Raw genomic sequence first — 19934 nt, forward strand, 5'->3', positions numbered from 1 at the left:
TTTGATTAACTGTTTCGTGTGAACGCATACTTAATGGATTTGTGTACATTAATCTGTCACTAATCATAAAGTAAAAGAAAGATGAATACCTCTACTTCTTATTCACGTCCAAACCAATTTTGATGAGATGACGTTCAGAATTATGCTATTAACAGCGAGGGTTCATTGTGCAACTGAATATAAAGCATCAATCAACTTATAAACATGATAAACTTTTGTTAATAGTTCAAATAAGATTGAATTGTGTAGTGTTGAAAGTGTTACTTCATCTTATTGGTAGCAGTTCTATATGGTGTTGATGTCAAGAAATATTCTTGACCTAAACGTTTATGGCAATATTTAGTCATTAAAAATAAACAGTATTTATTTTGAAATTCTCTTCATTTATTCTTTACTTTATGTTAATGATATGTAAAAATCATAAACTGTAATCTAATGTGCCTTTCATATAATTTCCTGATTATCTTTGATAGCCAAATATAGATCTAGTACGAAAGGAAACATCATATTAAAATTAATATTTCTACATATTCTGCTGGACTTGTACAATTTGATAATATTTTAATTGATATATGTCGTTTAGTAAAGTTGAATTGATAAATATGATAATAGACGATATTTTATCATATCCAGTAATGTGTACTTTTTATCAGACGCAAACTAAAGTGGGGACAACCAAAGTTGATCCCTATGTGGAAAAGTCAACATTACCAAATTTGTAGTTTATGTTATGATACGTTTATAATTGGTTGTAATGTGTTCGAAAGTTTGGTTGTAACTTTAAACAGCTTTGTATAAATATTTAACTTACATACAAACTGTCACGAATAATAATAGTAATAATAATAATAATAATAATAATAAAAGGTAAAAGGTAAAGGTATCCCCGTAACATGCCATGAAGGCACTTGGGGGGCATGGAGGTAGAGCCCCATGCTTTCCATGACCTCGGCACTAGAATGAGGTGGTGTGGTCGGCACCACGCTCTGACCGCCTTTTACCCCCGGGAAAGACCCGGTACTCAATTTTATAGGAGGCTGAGTGAACCTCGGGGCCGTTCTGAAAGTTTGGCAACGAGAAAAAATCCTGTCACCACCTGGGATCGAACCCCGGACCTTCCAGTCCGTAGCCAGCTGCTCTACCAACTGAGCTACCCGGCCGCCTAATAATAATAATAATAATAATAATAATAATAATAATAATAATAAACTATAACACATTGTATTTTCAATTTATGGTTTGTTCATTTTCAAAATGTAACTTAAATTAGAGAGTGTAAACGAAAAATGCACAAAAAAATATATTTAGAAAGATCATTTAGTCCAACGTAAATAATAACTTATGCCAATATCAGTTCATGTATCACTTTTTTGAGAAAAAGTACATGAATGGCAAAAGCAAACACTGTAACTAAAACAGAAGTTAAGATTGACCATTTATGACCTGCAAATCTTTTTTAGCAAGTGTCAGATCAGCTTTTGCTACCCCTACTTTAATTGTTTGATTTTGGCATAAAGCTAATTATGTTTGCTATATGAATTAAAAAACTTGGTGAATTATGTTATAGTGTGGATGACAAATTTGTCTCACTGATTTAATGTTCATTGTACATTTATTTTTATGTCAGAGCTTATATCAGTGTATTTTCAAGTTGGAAATTTACAAAACTGCTTTTATTAGTTGATAATATCAATGTAATGGTAAAGTATGTGAGATAGTTTCAATTCCTGTCCCTATAGTTTTAGTTTTCGTAATATTCCAGCTAACAAAGAATTACCCAGAAAAGGATGGAAGCTATGTCTGTTTCTAGTTATACATCTATAACTCTTTTCTTTCTGGTTTGGTTGGTTTCTATATGCTATTTTTATACTCATGCATTAACTTTGAAGATAACGTACTGTAGATGTGAGAGGAGGAATCAGTCACTGTAGAACATGACACAACAAACTTAAAAATGGTGCAAATATAGAAATATAAGATACAGTTTATATATGCATAAAACAGAACACCAATTCCGAAAATTGGCCTATGTCCAGTTTTATCTGTGAAGTTGTTTCTTGTTTGGCAAATGAATAAAATTATTTATGAATATCAGTTAGTGGTACTTGGCTTACATTTCTTGTGTGGCCATTTTTTTTAAATATTGAACATTTTTATTTGTTGTAGTTAAATGTATGAAACATGTCATTCAATATCTGTTTCATTGAATCTGTGATTTCTTATTGATTAATTAATTTTTAACATGATGAAAGATACTTCCATAAGTATATTGCTAATGGAGGCTATTAAAAATAAATTTAAATTTCTGTAATATTTTATATTAGAATGTGAACATTACAGTGTTACTTTTATACAAGGAAGATCTTTACAAATGCCACTAGGTAGGCCTACTGTCTTTCAGTCAGTCTCTCATTTAGTAATGAACTGTCTGTTGTAAATAATTTAATATTTAATTTCGTCTATGAAATGAGAATTATTCTTATTCACTTTGTCCCTAATCAATTCTAAAGTTAATTAAACTCATACTTATACAAATCAAAGAAGGAACCAAACTAAGCTTTACAAGACAGTGACAAAACCTTACCAAATTGCGGTAATTAAATGATTGACAAATATAAGTGACCTTATCTTGCTATAAAGTGTGCATTATTACTTCTTCAGTTCGGAGGTTAGTAGTTACAGTACTATTAAGATGAAATATCTGATTTCTGCATATAGGTCCAGTAATTCTGTGAATACTCATCATAAATCATAAGCCACATTTGGAAATATGGAATGAAACTTCCAATATCTGAATAAGGAGTTTTCTAGAACACTTTCTCCACGAAGATCATTAGATGAATGTCTCACAAACTAGCATTGTTTTTTAAAGACTGTTTCTCATTTTCATAACACGATCACATGATTGGGCAGTGAATGCATTTGTTTTACTTTTCATTTAATACTAACATCTGCTTAATATCTGTTTACACCACAACTGATAAGAATGGAATGTCATTAGAGAGAGAGGTTCTCGCATAAACACTTTTCTCAAATCCCATGGCATTTGTACATAAAGAACTTCTTAGTATATTTCTATTATGAAAAAATGATTCTCCTGTTAAACATAATTTCATCTAGGCCTACTGCAGATGCCGAAATAATGTTCTATCTTTGGTATTTCTATGAAATACGTACTTTTTCCATGCCACTGAATGATACTGTGCATGTTATACTTTCCGTTGTTCTGTAATAAATTTATCAAAGAAATAGTGGCAACTATGTTCAGTTATACTATTGGACAAGAATTGTGAAGATGGCACAAGAAAGTGGACACATTTAACTGTAATGTATGTGCCAATATGAGTGGAGATTATACTGAGGTAAATCGTGCATGCTGACATTACAATTAGTCATGTTTTTTAGAATTCTCTCTCAGAATTTTTGTATACAAAGATTTACTTTGGAAATACCGGTATGTTGAAATTTGCCAGTTTCACATTCAGGAATAATTTATACCAAGTGACGACAAACTTTACGAAAGTGTGTGATTTCTGACAAGTTTGATGGACACTAAGAGGTGCAAATGATTAATTTCTAAAAACTAAATTTAGCAGTGACTAATTTTGTTACACGCTGCATAAAGGATAAAGGACCGAAATTAGAGAGAGAGTCTCAGTGAGCATAGAAGTATACTATTATTGTTGAAGTCTCTCAGTTATACTTACTTTGTTTAAATGAATCTTGTATGCATTTGATAGTTATTTTACTCATGGTGCTTGTAGTTTTCCATATATGTAAAAGTTCTTTGTCCTTGTGAATATGTTACTGTGCCAATGCTTATGTATCAGATCAGTTTCAGTGCTGTTCCATCGATTTGAAAAATGCTGCTGTGATTTTACAATTCATATATTCATAGGTATCAAATACTGTGGTTTGTGAAAATCATGGTACATATTGCTGGAAAGTATCAGAAATGTAAGTTATGGTACAATTTATAGTGTGTTATTCAGAATTGTTTGTTAATTTATTAAATCCTAAGTGAATACCATGAATAATTAAACTGTAAAAAATAGCTTTTGAGAGAAAAAATAAACTTTATTCATGTTATAATTTATACAATAATTGATCATTGAGTTTCCATTTTTAAATTCTGCAATTTTGTGTAAGAAAATTTGATTTTTGCGTTAACTTATGTATAACTTTTTATCTGAAAATAAGTTGCTGATAAAGGAGGTAAAATGTATCCGCTCTTAGAAACTATGGAGATGGAATTCCATACTTTCATGACCTCAGCACTAGAATGAGATGAAATGGCTAGCAACACCCTAACCACCTTTTTTCCTCCCGAAAAAGATGCAGTACTCAATTGTTTAGGAGGCTGAGAGGATCCCAGAACTGTTTTGGAAGATTTGGCAAAGAGAAATCCTGCTACCACCCGGGATTGACCCTGAAACCTTCTAATCTGCAGTGAGTTGCTTTACCAAATAAGTTACTTGGCTGCCAATAAAGGAGGGGGATAGATGAAAAATATATTTGTTCATGAGATTGATTGGTTGGTTCCAATTTTTCCATATATGGTCATCATCTAGATTATCTAGAACTTTCTGGACTTTGCAGTCAAACAGAAATATATTTCTGAAAGGTGGAATTCATTACTTCTGATGACAGGATGATGGCTAACAGAGATAAGTTCTGACATACTGCAATCGAGAAATGACTGGAAAATCTTTTTCTGACGATCTCTTGTTTTGAAACTGGATTACTTTCCTGTCCCAAATCTACGAACAAGCTTTACTTTCCTCCTGAAGAAGAACCTTGAAAACGTCTTTGGTCTTATCCAGGTTGCAACCTGCTAACTTGATCTCATGGTCAGTGGTGATAGTAGACAAATAATTATAGGAAGGCATATTTAGGGGAACTTGTCATGAAAGAGAGCAATTACTTTTCGTATGGTGCACCTCCACTCGTACTCCCCAGACATCAAAGGAAGTTGGATTTTAAATACGTGGTGGTGGAGGTAATTCATTTCATTCAGAATTTCCTTTGATTCTTCCACTTTCCATTCTGAATTGTCACTGATAACTAATTTATTTGTGCCCTGCTCCAAATCAAAATGATTTGGCATTGAGAAGATTCCTTGTAATTTAGCCAGTCTAAATGTGGCAGTGATAATGTGGCATTGCCATGTTTGGACTCTGGGATTAAATGTTGTAAAACTACAACAGTAGAGCGTCAATAATCCGAACTAATTGATGTTCAGCCTGTTCAGAGTATCGAGTTCGGACATAGAGCAAAAACAACACAAGAAATAATTTTAACTACATGTATTACCGGTAACTTTAAAGATTTCAATAGGCCTACATACTATATTACAAACAACACTAGACAGATTCTACATACAAAATGTTTATACAGCCAGTGCTGACATATTGTGGAGAAATTTTAATTACTTCACCTTTCATAAACGACATAGAATATGTTCAAACCAAGCTCTCAGACTCATTACTGGTGGAATCAAAACAACTCCAATAGATTCTTTGAGATTCCTCACTAATATTAACAGTATCAAAATGACAATAGAAAAAAAAGCACTGATTCAATATGAAAAACTTATCAGATTACCAGGAAACAATTGGCATTCATACAGTCCCCTCTGTAGATTGAAAACTCAAAAAAGTTTCTTATCCATTGTTCAAGAATTAAAACAGAAAATCAATATCCCGAATTTAAAAGAAAACTTACAAATTAAACCAAACCCTTTAACTCTATTAAATATAGAATATAATCTAAATTTAACAGAAGAAATACTGAAATCAGAAGTAAACACTGAAATACTGAAACAATTGTCTTTAGAGACAATTAATATTAGGTACCCTCCACAAAACTGGCTTCATTTATACACTAACGGATCCTTGATCTCCAGAGAACAAGGTGCCGGTGCAGGTGTTACGTGCTGTCTCTTCTCACTTTATAGATCTCTTGGATATGGAACAACAAGTTTTGATGGTGAAATCATTGCAATAAGTGAATGTCTCAGGAATCTTCTATGCCACATCAATAAATTTAGGAATGCAGTTATATTGTCAGACTCCAAAGCAGCTATTCTATCAATCGTCTCTAAACACACGCCTTTATCTCAAACAGCAGAAATAACTAAAATGCTCTCTCAATTAATATCACTCAATAAAAGAATTATTGTATTCCAATGGATACCATCTCATTGTGGAATCCTGGGAAACGAGAATGCGGATGCTTTAGCAAAGAAGGGCAGCACTGCTACTTACAGACCTGTTACTAAATGTACGTATTACTCTGCGAAAAGATTTATTAAATCTACATACTTAGACTTCAACAAACAAAATTTGATAACACAATACCAAGGGAAAAAATGGAACTCTCTGCATCAAAATCCACAGTTAATTCCCGATTTACCACGAAAATCGTCTGTAGCTGCATTTAGATTGGCAACAGGCCATGATTGTTTGGCTAAACACCTGCATAGAATTGGAATATATCAGTCCCCTAACTGCCCATTGTGCAACTCAAACCAAGAAATGGATTCGGAACACCTCAAAATCTGTGCTTCATTGGCTGGTCATGATAATATCTTTGAAAAATATTGGAGTGCAAGAGATCAAATGACTTTATTGTCAAACGCCTGGCATTAGAAAACAACAGGAGTGCAAGAGATCAAATGACTTAATTGTCAAACGCCTGGCATTAGAAAACAACAACAACATTAGACAGATTTAAAAAGTCGTTGATCTTTTTTTGAATTTTTACCGAGCGTCGTTTCTTTGCAGCCAAGTCTCTAACTTGTCGTAGACAGCCAAGCTGTGTTACCGTGCACTCAGGCATTTTATCCAGCCAATTTATAGCCACTTCTAGAGCATTGAACCATGCCCACGCTTTTTCAAAATGCACGTAAAAAAATTGAGGGTTCAGATTCGGATTTTTGATGGTTCAGATTATTGACATTCGGATTATCGACACACTATTGTTGTTGTTCTTCTTCTTCTTCTTCAGTAGGAATTAGAATTATATTACTGCCTGTTCCGGCCTATTGTTGTAAAACTCTAGGAAAACATTTTTAATTTTGATATCAAACACCCATTATGCCCAAAATATAAATTTTTGTTAAATATTTCCTCTGTTTTACTTGTAGCATTCTTATAATGAATCCGAACGAATTTATTCGTTTGTCTTACCCTAATGTGTTGACCAGGATTCATGTAAAACACATGCTTCTTAAAAGCTTTTGAACTTTATTTTGTTGTCATATACATACACAGAGAGACTGTAATGATTTACAAATACACTCATTGAGTTCTTTACGTTCTTTGTTATACGTAAGATATTTATTTTTAACACAACACTCCTGTGTCTCTTACTTTACTGTTCTATCACAATTCAATTTTCCTTTGTACCACTTTTTTACTGAAGTGAATCTTGTTACTGAGTAGGCCACATCATTCACAAATGCGAGAGTTACTTTATACTGACAAGAAAATAGTTTTACATAGTCATTCACAAAATTTTTTTTTCATATGCTATACAAAAGAAAAAGGGTTGGGGAACATTTGAGTGATAATTGTCGAGGCTTAACTTAATGCACAAGATCACTGTGTTTAGGATGCATTTTAAAGCAAAATTGACAGTACGTTACTGTAGTATTTTTGCTACTCAGGATACAAAGACTGATTGCCAAGATTTTATACAAATACTCCTAAGATCATTGAAAAATTCATTCTGAGGTATACAAATTCTTAATATTGTTGCAACATGTTAAAATTGCTCTGTACAATGTACCAAATTAGAGTTTCAGATGCATAAATTCTTTATCGTAGCAGCATGGTTAAAATGCGTCTGTGCAATGCACCAAATTAGAGTTTCAGATTATATGAGACTGATACTTTTATGTAGGCTTACTGACATTTGAGTAAACAAAAACTACACAGTATAATATGTTTACAAAGACTTAAAAAATGGTAAATTAAATTTACTTTCGCTGGGTGAGTATTTGTTGTGCAGAATCTTCAAAAACATGTTTCCTACCACAAATGAAATGGGTATTTAGGAATTTACACTAATTATCTAATAGAAGGCAGTATAATAGTAATTGATAACGCAATTTATCATCGGGTCATTTCATCTAACTCAACAAAGGGAGTTGCATCAACACGACCAAATTGTCCTTTTTTTTTTTTCTAAAGTTAGTTCACATTAAAAAACTTTTAAACCCCACAGGTTTCATGTACGAACATGAAGTCTAGTTTTTTATTTCCAGTACAATGGAAAAATATATATATATAAAGTATGCCAAAAAAGTATGCACACTTCAAGCAAAGAAAAAACTATGTTAACATAATAAAGCTGAATTCACACAAACAGAAAATGATGGTCACTAATCATCTTAGACTTTTACAGTTACAACAGTTGCTCAAAACGTCCACCATGGGTGTTCTGAGTACGTTGAACTACTGTCCGAGCAACATTTGCAAAAGTGTCCTCTGTGATTGCAGCACATGTCGTTTCAATTTCTTCCCGAAGTGCTGCTAGTGTAGCTGGTTTTCTACGGTATACAACATACTTAAGAGTCCCCCATAGGTAAAAGTCCAACGGAGTTAGATCCAGAGAATGTGGTGGAAAATCAATCGGACCTCTTCGTCCTATCCAGTGCCCTGGAAGATTGTCATCAAGGTACGCATGTACATCTCGGTGGTAATATGGTGGTGCACCATCCTGTTGGAAGTAAAATTCCTCATTTCCATAGAGTGTACGAATGGCAGGTAAGACGGATGTGCATAACATGTTCAGGTACACTTGGCCAGTTACTGTTCCATCAAAAAAGAATGGTCCAATTAGACTCCTAGACAACAACCCACACCAAACATTAATTCCAGGTAAATTAACAGTCTTTTCCACAAAAACATGTGGATTGTTTGCACACCAGTAGACACACTTATGCCGGTTAACAGTTCTGTTCAACTTAAATTGTGCCTCATTGGACCAAACAACTTTTCCTACGAAGACCTCATCCTCTTGCACATATTCTGAAACCACTCACAGTACTGCATTCTCCGATCAGGGTCATCTTCATTTAATACATGCAAAAGTCTTGGGATGAAAACTTGCAACTTTGCTGTTTTAATAATACGATGTACGCTGGTTCTGCTAATCCCAGTCTCACATGCACATTGCTTTGCAGATTTCTGCAGTGAGTGGTCAAAATGTTCCAAAACCATAACCGAGGATGCAGAGCTTGTTGATGTGCGAGGTCTCTCAGATTTTCCCTTGTAAACATCGCATACGGTACCACGAGTCTCAAATTTGTCACGAATGCGTGCAATTGTTAATTGCATTGGTGGTTCTGTCCTGTATGCATGTCTCCATTGCCGTTGAACTTCAACAACATTCTCAGTTCTCCAATACCACTTCAAAATTGCTTTCTGCTGTTCAAACAATAATCTTGGCTCCATTTTGTTGTTGATGTTATTGACCTGTCGCGCAGCAACGCTAGCATAACGTATGTGAGTCTCATCTGTTTACAGGACATCATACTACACATTACTGTTGTTTTTCGGTCCAACTTTGAAATATACTCGTATTAAATAGATATCTCCTGTCAAAGTGTGTATACATGGACACACGCATATATTACAGGGAAAATGATTGTCCTAATGCAGCTAACCAGACATGGAGATAAAATGCCCAGAAGCTGGCAAAAAAATATAAAAAAATCGTAAAAATGATATCAGCTGTTAAAAAATCAATATTTAATACTGGTCACAAATATAATTTTATTTTTCACATAATTCTCATACTTGTGACAGTCTGTGCACAAAGTTTCATCTTCCTTCTCAGGTGATATAGATACTTGCTACAATTTTTTTTTATTGATTGTTTTTTAATGTACTCTAAGTAACGAACTTCAGAGCTTCAAATTCTGAATGTTTTAAAACTCTGGAAATTACTTTATTGATGATGAGAAAAACACATACAGTACAATATATTACAATTGTAATTGATAAAAATATCCCTAAGTTATGTTTTCTGGTGACTTAATAGAGATGTTGGCTCGCAAACAATATTAGAATATCCTTCATCAAATCTTTGTCAGATACCAACCGTAGAGAGAATGTATTTATGTTGAATCCAGCATGTATCTACACTGATGGGCCACAAGAAAGAAGCTGCTGAAGCTTTTGGATGGGGAAATGTAATTCTATAATCCTGAGTGTTGTGCGATTTTTCGACTTTTCAAGGACCATACCAAAACACCATTTGCAGTCATACACATTTTATACTACATTATGTTTTCTTTTTTACATCCTCAAAGTGACATTAGAACAGGCTGAATGTATATCGTCGAAAATATGAACATCCTTGAATTTTGGGGATGTTGATACCACTCGGACTCTGATTTTGTATATCTTATCTATGGTATCTGTCCCCTGTCCCAGGAATTGCTTATGATCCTTTGAATCTGTGTGGTAATGTGTTACTATGACTTACAATATCTTCAGATGGAACATAAAAGATACTGGATGCCTGTTAAGTGTTCATATGCAAATTTAAACATTTTCAACTAGACATTGTAAACTGTCGTTAGCTGCAAGTTGTTTGACTGTTCCACAGTTCCATCATATGCACCCTTGCCATAAACTTGGTAGTACAAAGAAATGCCATTTAGCCTCTATAGTATGGAAGTCTTTTTTTATGAATCAGAATACTTGTGATTTTCTTATTGTTTTTGTACTAGCAGCACCATAAAAAAAAAGTATCTTTTGTAGAGGAGGATGCTTTCCCCTAAGATACTAGTGAGGCCTACAATTTGTTGAAAGTAATGGACAGTTGCAGTGCTATATTCCATATTACTAATGATACACATAGATATGGGATGACTGTATGTATGTGTATGTATTTATTAACACTACAATTGGGTATATACCCGGTGGCAGTGATATATAATATACAATAATACCATTACAATTATACAATAATTACAGCAATAAAAATAAAATAAACCTAAATTTATTTCTAACTAGACCTATAAATAAATAGATGCAATAAACCTAGGACTATAAATAAAAACTATTCTATAATAACACCTACAATAAACAAAAGTAAACCTAACTTATAAGTACTTCTATTTCACCCAACTATTACCAATTTAAGTAATTACATATCACCTTAATTTATTTACATATCAACTAAATTACATATAATCTTAATTAATTACATATCAACTTAATTAATTACATGACACAACTTAGATAATTACACTGCATCTACAATTACATTTTCAGTCTAATCTTCTCAACCTTTCCTTAAATGTATTGATTTTTAGAGGACCACCCTGAAAGATTGCCGCAGGTAAGCTGTTCCAGTCTACTATTGTGCGGTTAACAAAGGAAAATTTTGCCACGTCCGTTCTTTGTTTTCTACATTTAAACTTCCTAATATGATCAGCCCTGCCTAAGTATGATGGTGTTGTTAATCTAGCATTGATGTCGGTCCATGCTTTGTGTCCCATTTGTGCCTTAAACAATGTGGTGAGTCTGGTTTTTCGTCGCCTTGATTTGAGAGATTCCCACCCTAAGTCTTTTACTATCTCTTCACCATGTCCCTTTCCCATTTTGACATATTTTGCTGCCTTGCGTCCTGCCACCATCCGCGATCACCCTGACTGGCTAACAGGGGCTTTCATCGGACATGGCCGCATCAAGGGATGAGTCTCAACAGATCACAGCATGACAACTGCTCTACCGAGTACAACACCCCACCCAGTACCTAAGTCGTCTGCAGACAATTCCGAGTCCCGACTCTGAACCCGACAACCCACGGTCGACCATTAGGGGCGGGACGGCGTATTGAATGTAAGTCACAAAAGGTGCAATGTAGAGCGATCATTGACTCAATACAATCTTGAACAGCATGTTGGGCAAGGTCCTCAGAAAAATCGCATAGAAACTGAATTGTTGTTTGGCAATGTGATGGTGGTTACGGAGGTAGCAGAGTTTGTCAGCTAATTTTTCAATAAATTCGTTACATGTGTCCACACATGTCACAAACATAGATCTATCTGTGCTGACCCACTGTTTGTACGCTGTCTGATCTAACTCTTATTTTTCTCCAAAGTTTTCTAATATCTTCACCGCATCAAACTCTAGATAATTGACATCATGCAGTCTTCAGAGTTGTCATCAGTCACCATACTTCATCACTTAGAAGAAAGAATGGATGATAAGCAGTGTAGTCAAATATATCCTTGGGCTGAATTTTCTGTACAAGAAAACAGCGTGGTTTGACAATGGCCCATTAGCTGCAGCACCTATCTGGAGTGGTGGATTATTGTGCAGGATACTGTTTTCCTGTGTGTGAGCTGAGCTACGTTAACATATCTTGTAGATGGCTATCTGGGATCTTTGCTGTGGCCAAATTTCAGACCCATGTGTGTACACCCTTTGACATGGAAATTGATCACTGTTCAGTGGAATAGCTCAGGAATCATCGTGTATGCTATGTTTACATGTCTGCATTTTACATAGATTCGAAGTCCAATCTTTGGAATGAGAAAAAATTGCTAAGCCATAAAGGCTTTGTAGGAATATGTCATTTCATGACATAAGATACATCGCTGCTACAACTTGATTTCATTCTCAGACCTCGATGCTTAATTTTTTTCTGTGTGCATCACGCATTAAACTGAACAACAGACAAATTTATGCTACAGGAGAGCAACCATTTTCCGTGTCAAAGGGGTACACATTCAATTTTGTTTTTAATTCGCAGAAACAACTTCTGAACTCTACAAAATGTTAAAGACAGCTTTTGAGAACAGTGCACGAGTCTGTTTGGGTCATACCTAATTTTTGAGTGGTTTTCTCAGTTTGAAAGAAGAACATCAGTTGATAACAATATATTGTCATAGTCGACCAGTAGACTGCTCTACGCCACAAATCGTCGAATGAGTTTGTAGATTATCTGTCGTACAATTCGCGACATCAGTACGATAGTGGGAATCAGCCATGAAATCTGTCGCAAAATAAAATTATAATTGATGACTTGAATATGGGGTAGATCATGGCACATTTTGTGTTCAGGCTTTAACTGCTGACAAAAGACAACAACGTCTTGATGTTTGCACTGAGTTCAAACAGCAGGCTGCCAAAGACTCTAGCTTCATTACAGACAATGAAAGCTGGAGTTATGCCTACGACGAGGTAATGAAACAGCAGTCTACTCCAGGGGTTCCCATCTGGTGTGTCGCGAAATTTTGGAATTGAAAAATAAATTTTATGCCCTCCAGAAAGTCTCTTTTTTTTTTATTTACAACGAAGTCTTTGATATGGTACATTTTATTTTGAGACAGATTTTACCAATGAAACGTGAAAACTTCAACAAAGCTTAATAATTCGTTTAGTCTTCCCACTTATACTTGTTTTTTTGAAAGATGGGACATGACAGGAGCGTTGCGATCGGAGAAACAACTGAATGTCACATAGCGTGGTAGGCCTGTTGCTATGATAACAACTTACCGTTCCCACATGGCGAATGCTTAATAGCTCTCTTGACAACTGTGCACACAATGTTAGCATTGGTACGTTTCGTCTTTGATTCTCTGTCGATTTTTGTATTGTTTTCTTACCTTTGCTTCAATTGTCAATGAATGTTTTAACGTCAGCCATCGTAACAATTGATACCTTCCATCCTAGATCATATATATATATATATATATATATATATATGATAGATAGATAGATAGATAGATAGATAGATAGATAGATAGATAGATAGATAGATAGATAGATAGATAGATAGATAGATAGATAGATAGATAGATAGATAGATAGATAGGTAGGTAGACAGGTAGACAGACAGACAGACAGACAGGTAGGTAGATATTTATTAGCCTTAGGAAATACAATGATTTCATGGCATCGTCAGAGTGAATACATAATAAATATGTGGTTACATACATGTTATTCCGACATACAAGATGTCTACAATAATATACAATCAACACATTCAGTAATGAAGTCAATTCTCCACAGTTTTCTTCAGACCATTACTTGTACAAGGTTCTTGGTTTCCTTATCTTCTTGGGCAGTCTCACCCCAGACATGAATCAGATAGAAAAGAAGAGCAGTAAACACAAAAGGAGATACTAACTACTGTAAGCTAAATTTGGAGTGCTAAACTAAGATACTCATTGACAGTAAAAGGCATGTGGAAAAGTAAAATATGTTTCACTGACTTTTTAAATCTAGCATAGTTAAGGGCTTTAGTTTCAACAGGGAGTTTGTTGTAAAGTCTTATCCCTGTATGTGATAAGTTATTGAGACTTTTGGATAACCTATGATGATTAAAATGTAAATTATTGCATGTTCTTGTGCTGTAGTTGTGATAATCAGAGTTTATTTTAAAACTATCATAATTTTGGTGGATGAAACAGACTGTTTCAAGAATGTAAATACAAGGTAGGGGCAAAATATCAAACTCTTTGAATATTTTTTTACTATCCGAACGAATAGGTACTTTCTTTATAATTTTCAATATTCTCTTTTGCAGTCTAAACACTAGGCTTCCATCAGCTGGCAGTGTGGTAGTCCATATTGGCAACATAGCACTGTAGTTTCAAGTTAGGCCGCTAAACTGTCATGTCCCATCTTTCAAAAAAACAAGTATAGTAATAAATAGAGTTTAGAATCGTCAGAACAAAGCGGTCAGTTTACGAGAGGCTCAGGACAGAATCATCAAGCGTGTGAGCTTACAGAGCCTTCTTTAGTTACAAGCCGGGGCATGGGTAGGTTTGGCAACGCAGAGTGGAGGCGGGAGATTTTAGAGTGATATTGTGTTTGCTCATTGCTTTCGTTATACGTAACGCGTATTTTTTCAATATTACTTCATGCACAAAGGTAAGATCAATATTCAGAGTAGTGATGTAAATTATTACGGGTTCGAAAATAGTGTTTTATTGCAATCAATTAGCTATACTTCAGAATACGGCGTAAGTAGGCTACTTACATACAAAGGCTGCCACTTAAAATAATTACAAAAAAACATGTTTTTATTGATAGTACGAAGGTAAATTAATAAATAAAAAAGATATTCCTTGCACCGAAAATAATAAAATCAATAATGCAATAAAGACGTAAGTTCCTACGCAGTATTCTTAAGTTCCATTCAGTTAACAAATTTGTGGCTAGCAAATTGACAATGTTTTGCAACTTAATGGTGTTTCATCTGTGAAAGGTTTAGGATATATTTTAATATTATCTTCTGCGATTATCTATCGTGTTTTTCTACAAATATTTCAGATGCCTAGAAAGTGCTGTGTGCCTATGTGTCGTAGCAACTACACTTATAATTAAAAAAAAAATAAAAACATACTTGTTTTTTTATTGATGGTACAAGGGAAAATAAATAAATACTTAAAGAAATGTTCTTGTACCAAAAATAAATAAAATAATGACGTACTTTCGCAATACCCTATTCCAATCAATTAACCATTATGTGGCTAGTAAATTGGCAATGTTTTGCCGCTTAATGTTGTTTCACCTCTGACATGAAAGGTGTAGGATATCATATGCATTTTAATTTCATGTGATTATGTCGTGCTTTTCTATAAATATTTCAGATGTCCAGGAAGCCAGTTTTAGTTTGAACCTGGCCAATCACCATAACAATACTGTTATCCTAAATTATTTGTTATAAACTTTTTAAAATATAATTTTAAATAAATATAACTACAGAAAACAAGCTAAGAATGCGAATTATGCAAATAGGCCTAAAATAAAATGTAAACAGAAGAAACTATTGACATTCCTATTATAATAAAAGTATGAGGATGTAAATGCAGTTAAGCCAAGTAAAACAATCTATGAAAAAATGAAAACACATCCCTTCAACATAATACGTAACAAAACGCAACATTATCTATTAAGTACATGTATGTATCAATTAGCGTAAACTCAGTGGACTTTAAATCCTGTAAATACCAAGTGGGTGAATGTAGAGTATCCAACGCCCACTGAACGAATATTTCACTTTTATCACTGCCAATGTTGCGCTATAATCGTATATGCAAGGTAGGCTATAACAAAAACCTAAACTAACCAAACCTAACCTGTCAAAGAAACAACAAGTTATACTAAATATGTGTAAAATTGGCCTATATCTCTATAGTGGGCGGGACATAAGTAACATTGACCAAACCAACAAAGTGATTATATGCATGTACAAATTATAGATAGTTCTGACGTATAGCAGGCATTCCGAATCTTCAACAAAACTGCAACATTTATGGGATCACAAAACAGCTGTTTACAATGACTTTGAAAACCAACGGCGTAACTTTATTGATATAGCAGGCGAGACCCAACAATTTGACTAGAATTCTGATACACACAAATCACAAATAAGAATATAAAAATGTGGTTATACAATATTTAATAGAATAGTCAATTACTTTATCATCCATAACCGTAAAAATTCCGAAAGACTGCAACCATTTTATTTTCATTTATTGTCTTGTTTTTTTTTATCACCAACACGCATTTAGTTTATAATACATCAACAATTAACGTTTGGTACGACCGCAAACATAATTCCATCGACACACACTTATATTGTAACATTAATTTACATTGGAAATCGGCATTAGCACAAACACGTGTACTGTACGGTCAGCCTCCGGGTGACAGATAATTACAGTGTTGCCGACGTATGGCCCCGGCTTATAACTAAAGAAGGCTCTGGAGCTTACCAAGAGCAGGTTGTGAGATTGTTAACTGCCAGAGCCACTGCCGTCGTGATCTAATACAGGCCGTAAGGCAGACCACGTGACTCGCTTAACAGCTGATCGCGAAGGGCGGTCTTTCAACCATATCAATTAGTTGCAGTACATGAAAAATAACATATATCTCTCTGAAATGCAGTGTAATCGCGTCAGTAAAATTTTAAACAGTGACTGTGAGACACTTGAGACACAATTCACTTGCAACGTAAGGTATAATATTATTTTTGGTGTGAAAATTACTTTGTTGCAGGCAAAGTTCCTATGTGTAATACCTGCCTTTATTTCGATTAAATATTGCGCCCTTATGTGGTTAAGTGAATTTTTGGTGTTATTAACAGTAAATATTTGTAATAATATACACGTGAAAGTGAAACACTGACTGGGATGTAAACTAAATTATGATTAGGCCTAAGTGCAGCGTTACTGATGTTACTCTTGTCTAATCCATTTTTTGTTAGTTTACCGTATTTGTTTTATTAAATTTAAATTATTGCGCCCTTCTTATGTGTGAATAATCTACATTATAAATAATACATTTGATAACATACACAATTTGAACTAAAAGCGAGATACATATAGTATATTATGAAAAATTATACCTTATAGTTTTCATTACTTTTACAGTATCTAGTATTGTAATTAATTGAAATAAAGCACGCTCGCTTCATTACGAAATTCTTGCACATTCATTTAAGCACGTTTCAACAATTTTCAGTTGCATCGCACGCATATTTTGATGTGTTGACATTATAGGTTATGTTTACTCTGTCAGTACTTGCCTTATTTCTATATTCGCAATTATGCACAATAATTAAATATAACGCGACGTATAGCTTGTAAATGCAATTTGTTTACACTTCAATTGTATTTATTCGTTTCAGACGGTACTCCAGTCTGATTAGTTTAATATGTTACCAGGACTAAACTAGCTCTGAGGTAGTTCCCTTCGTATTCATACACCTTGCATATACTAATTAGTTCGGTTAGTACAGGCTTTTATTATGCCTTGCTTAGAGGATCAGAAGTTACCGGAATTATACCTCAGCGCTCGTTTAACCCTAGTTAAGTAATATAACCGTATGTACATTTCATAGGAGGGACTGTGGTGAATTTTCTACCTATAAGTAAGGAAGATAACCGTGTTCTGAAGTTTATCCTAAATATATTCTTCTTTATTAAATCTCAAAATAGCTTTCGTTCTCAACTTAAAATGTTGGCGCAAATAGGTTATGTTAACATGGTGAATTCTCTTCACATAAAAATAACACAGTTTTATAATTATTTCTGCCACATTATGCAACAATTAAATGGAACTAGCCGGAACTTATGCACACATTGCATTGAATAACAATTTAATTGTATTATTTATTTGTTCCCTACTATACTGGGTCGTATTTAATTCTATTTATCTAACCTACCAGATGAAGTAACACACAACCGTACATACCTACACTTATTTCATAGGAGGGACTGTGGTAAATTTTCTACCTACAAGTAAGGAAGATAGATGTGCTAAATTAAAATCACAATATAAATAATTCTTCTTTATTAAATCTCAAAATAGCTTCCATTCCAAACTTAAAATGTTGATGCAAACAGGTTATGTTAACATGTAAAACTCCGTTCACATTAAAATAACACAGTTTTGTAATTATTTCTGCAACATATTATACAGTAAGAAGTGAACGTATCTTATACACACATTACACTAAATAAAATTGAGCACCGACACGCATTAAAGTAATATATTTCACTCAGCTCCGTATACACAAATAGAAAAGCCCGACCCATCGAGTGACGTCACACATACTGCATTTAGATCACGTTTAGATCACGACGGCAGTGGCTCTGGCAGTTAACAATCTCACAACCTGCTCTTGGTAAGCTCCAGAGCCTTCTTTAGTTACAAGCCGGGGCCATACGTCGGCAACACTGTAATTATCTGTCACCCGGAGGCTGACCGTAGAGTACACGTTTTTGTGCTAATGCCGATTTCCAATGTAAATTAATGTTACAATATAAGCACAGTCTAATAGATACAGTCACGCAACTCATACGTATAAAATATGCCAACATTTGACAGCTGGCGCGACAGTAGCCCTCTAGCGGTAGGCAAGTTAAAAGTGTGGACACGACATATGATAACACATCAGCAAACGGGTTTTGCGTAATTTATTTTATATTTTTATGCTATACAATAAGTGTATATGGTTCTTACTAATTCTACTTTAGAATTCTGGAAGAATTTCACACGAAGTTAATCTACAAGTTTCAGAAGCTGGGAATAAACGCAATTCTTTCTGCTCCTTACAACTGAATCATGGCCCTGATCACGTATCATGGTTTAAAATAATATAATTGTTTGTACGTGGACGGTTAATTCAATTCATTCCTAAAAATATTTATAAACCATTGGAACTCTATATTTCCTGTGAGAAGAGTCAAAATTGTAGGGCATATCTCGTAGGGTACATCGCGTGGTGAACTCCTCTCCCTATTTCCTGAGAAATTAACTATTTTCCATGCCGCAAATTGGGTAAACTCGGCCGCTGAGGTAAACTTAAAAATAAAAAAGAGGAAGATTTAAAACTTAATTTGACAGACATTGATTTATGAAGTTAATTATTTTTCAATTTTTTTATTATTATTTTGAGTCGCTAATAGTGCTGATATTATGGTTTAAATTTTTATGCAAAGTTTACCGCATTTTACCATTACATTTCCAGTTTTCACACATAAGCTTAATTTTAACTTACCCTACCTATATAATACGTAATTTACATGCACTTACTGTTAATATGACGTAGGTGAGAACAAATGAATACACAACTTTGTTGAAAAAATTGTAACTTCAATTAACTCAGAAAATGTAGGCCTAATTTTATTTTCAGAGCAGAAGTGGTGTAAGTCAAAAATGGGTAATGAGGGTTAAAGTAAAGATTCTGTAAAATGCAACGCAAAGTAGCAGTTAATATTGAATTTATTTAAACTATTAGTAGTCAGTGAATAGCACGAAGGATATATTAATTGCTACTTTGTGCTGTATTTTACAGAATTTTTACTTTAAACCTCATTACCTAATTTTGACTTATACCGCTTCTGCTCTGAACGGCTCAAATAATCACTGGCAATGTGAAATCAACACCAA

This window comes from Periplaneta americana, chromosome 15 (assembly GCF_040183065.1).
Source record: "Periplaneta americana isolate PAMFEO1 chromosome 15, P.americana_PAMFEO1_priV1, whole genome shotgun sequence".
NCBI classification, from domain to species: Eukaryota; Metazoa; Arthropoda; class Insecta; order Blattodea; family Blattidae; genus Periplaneta; species Periplaneta americana.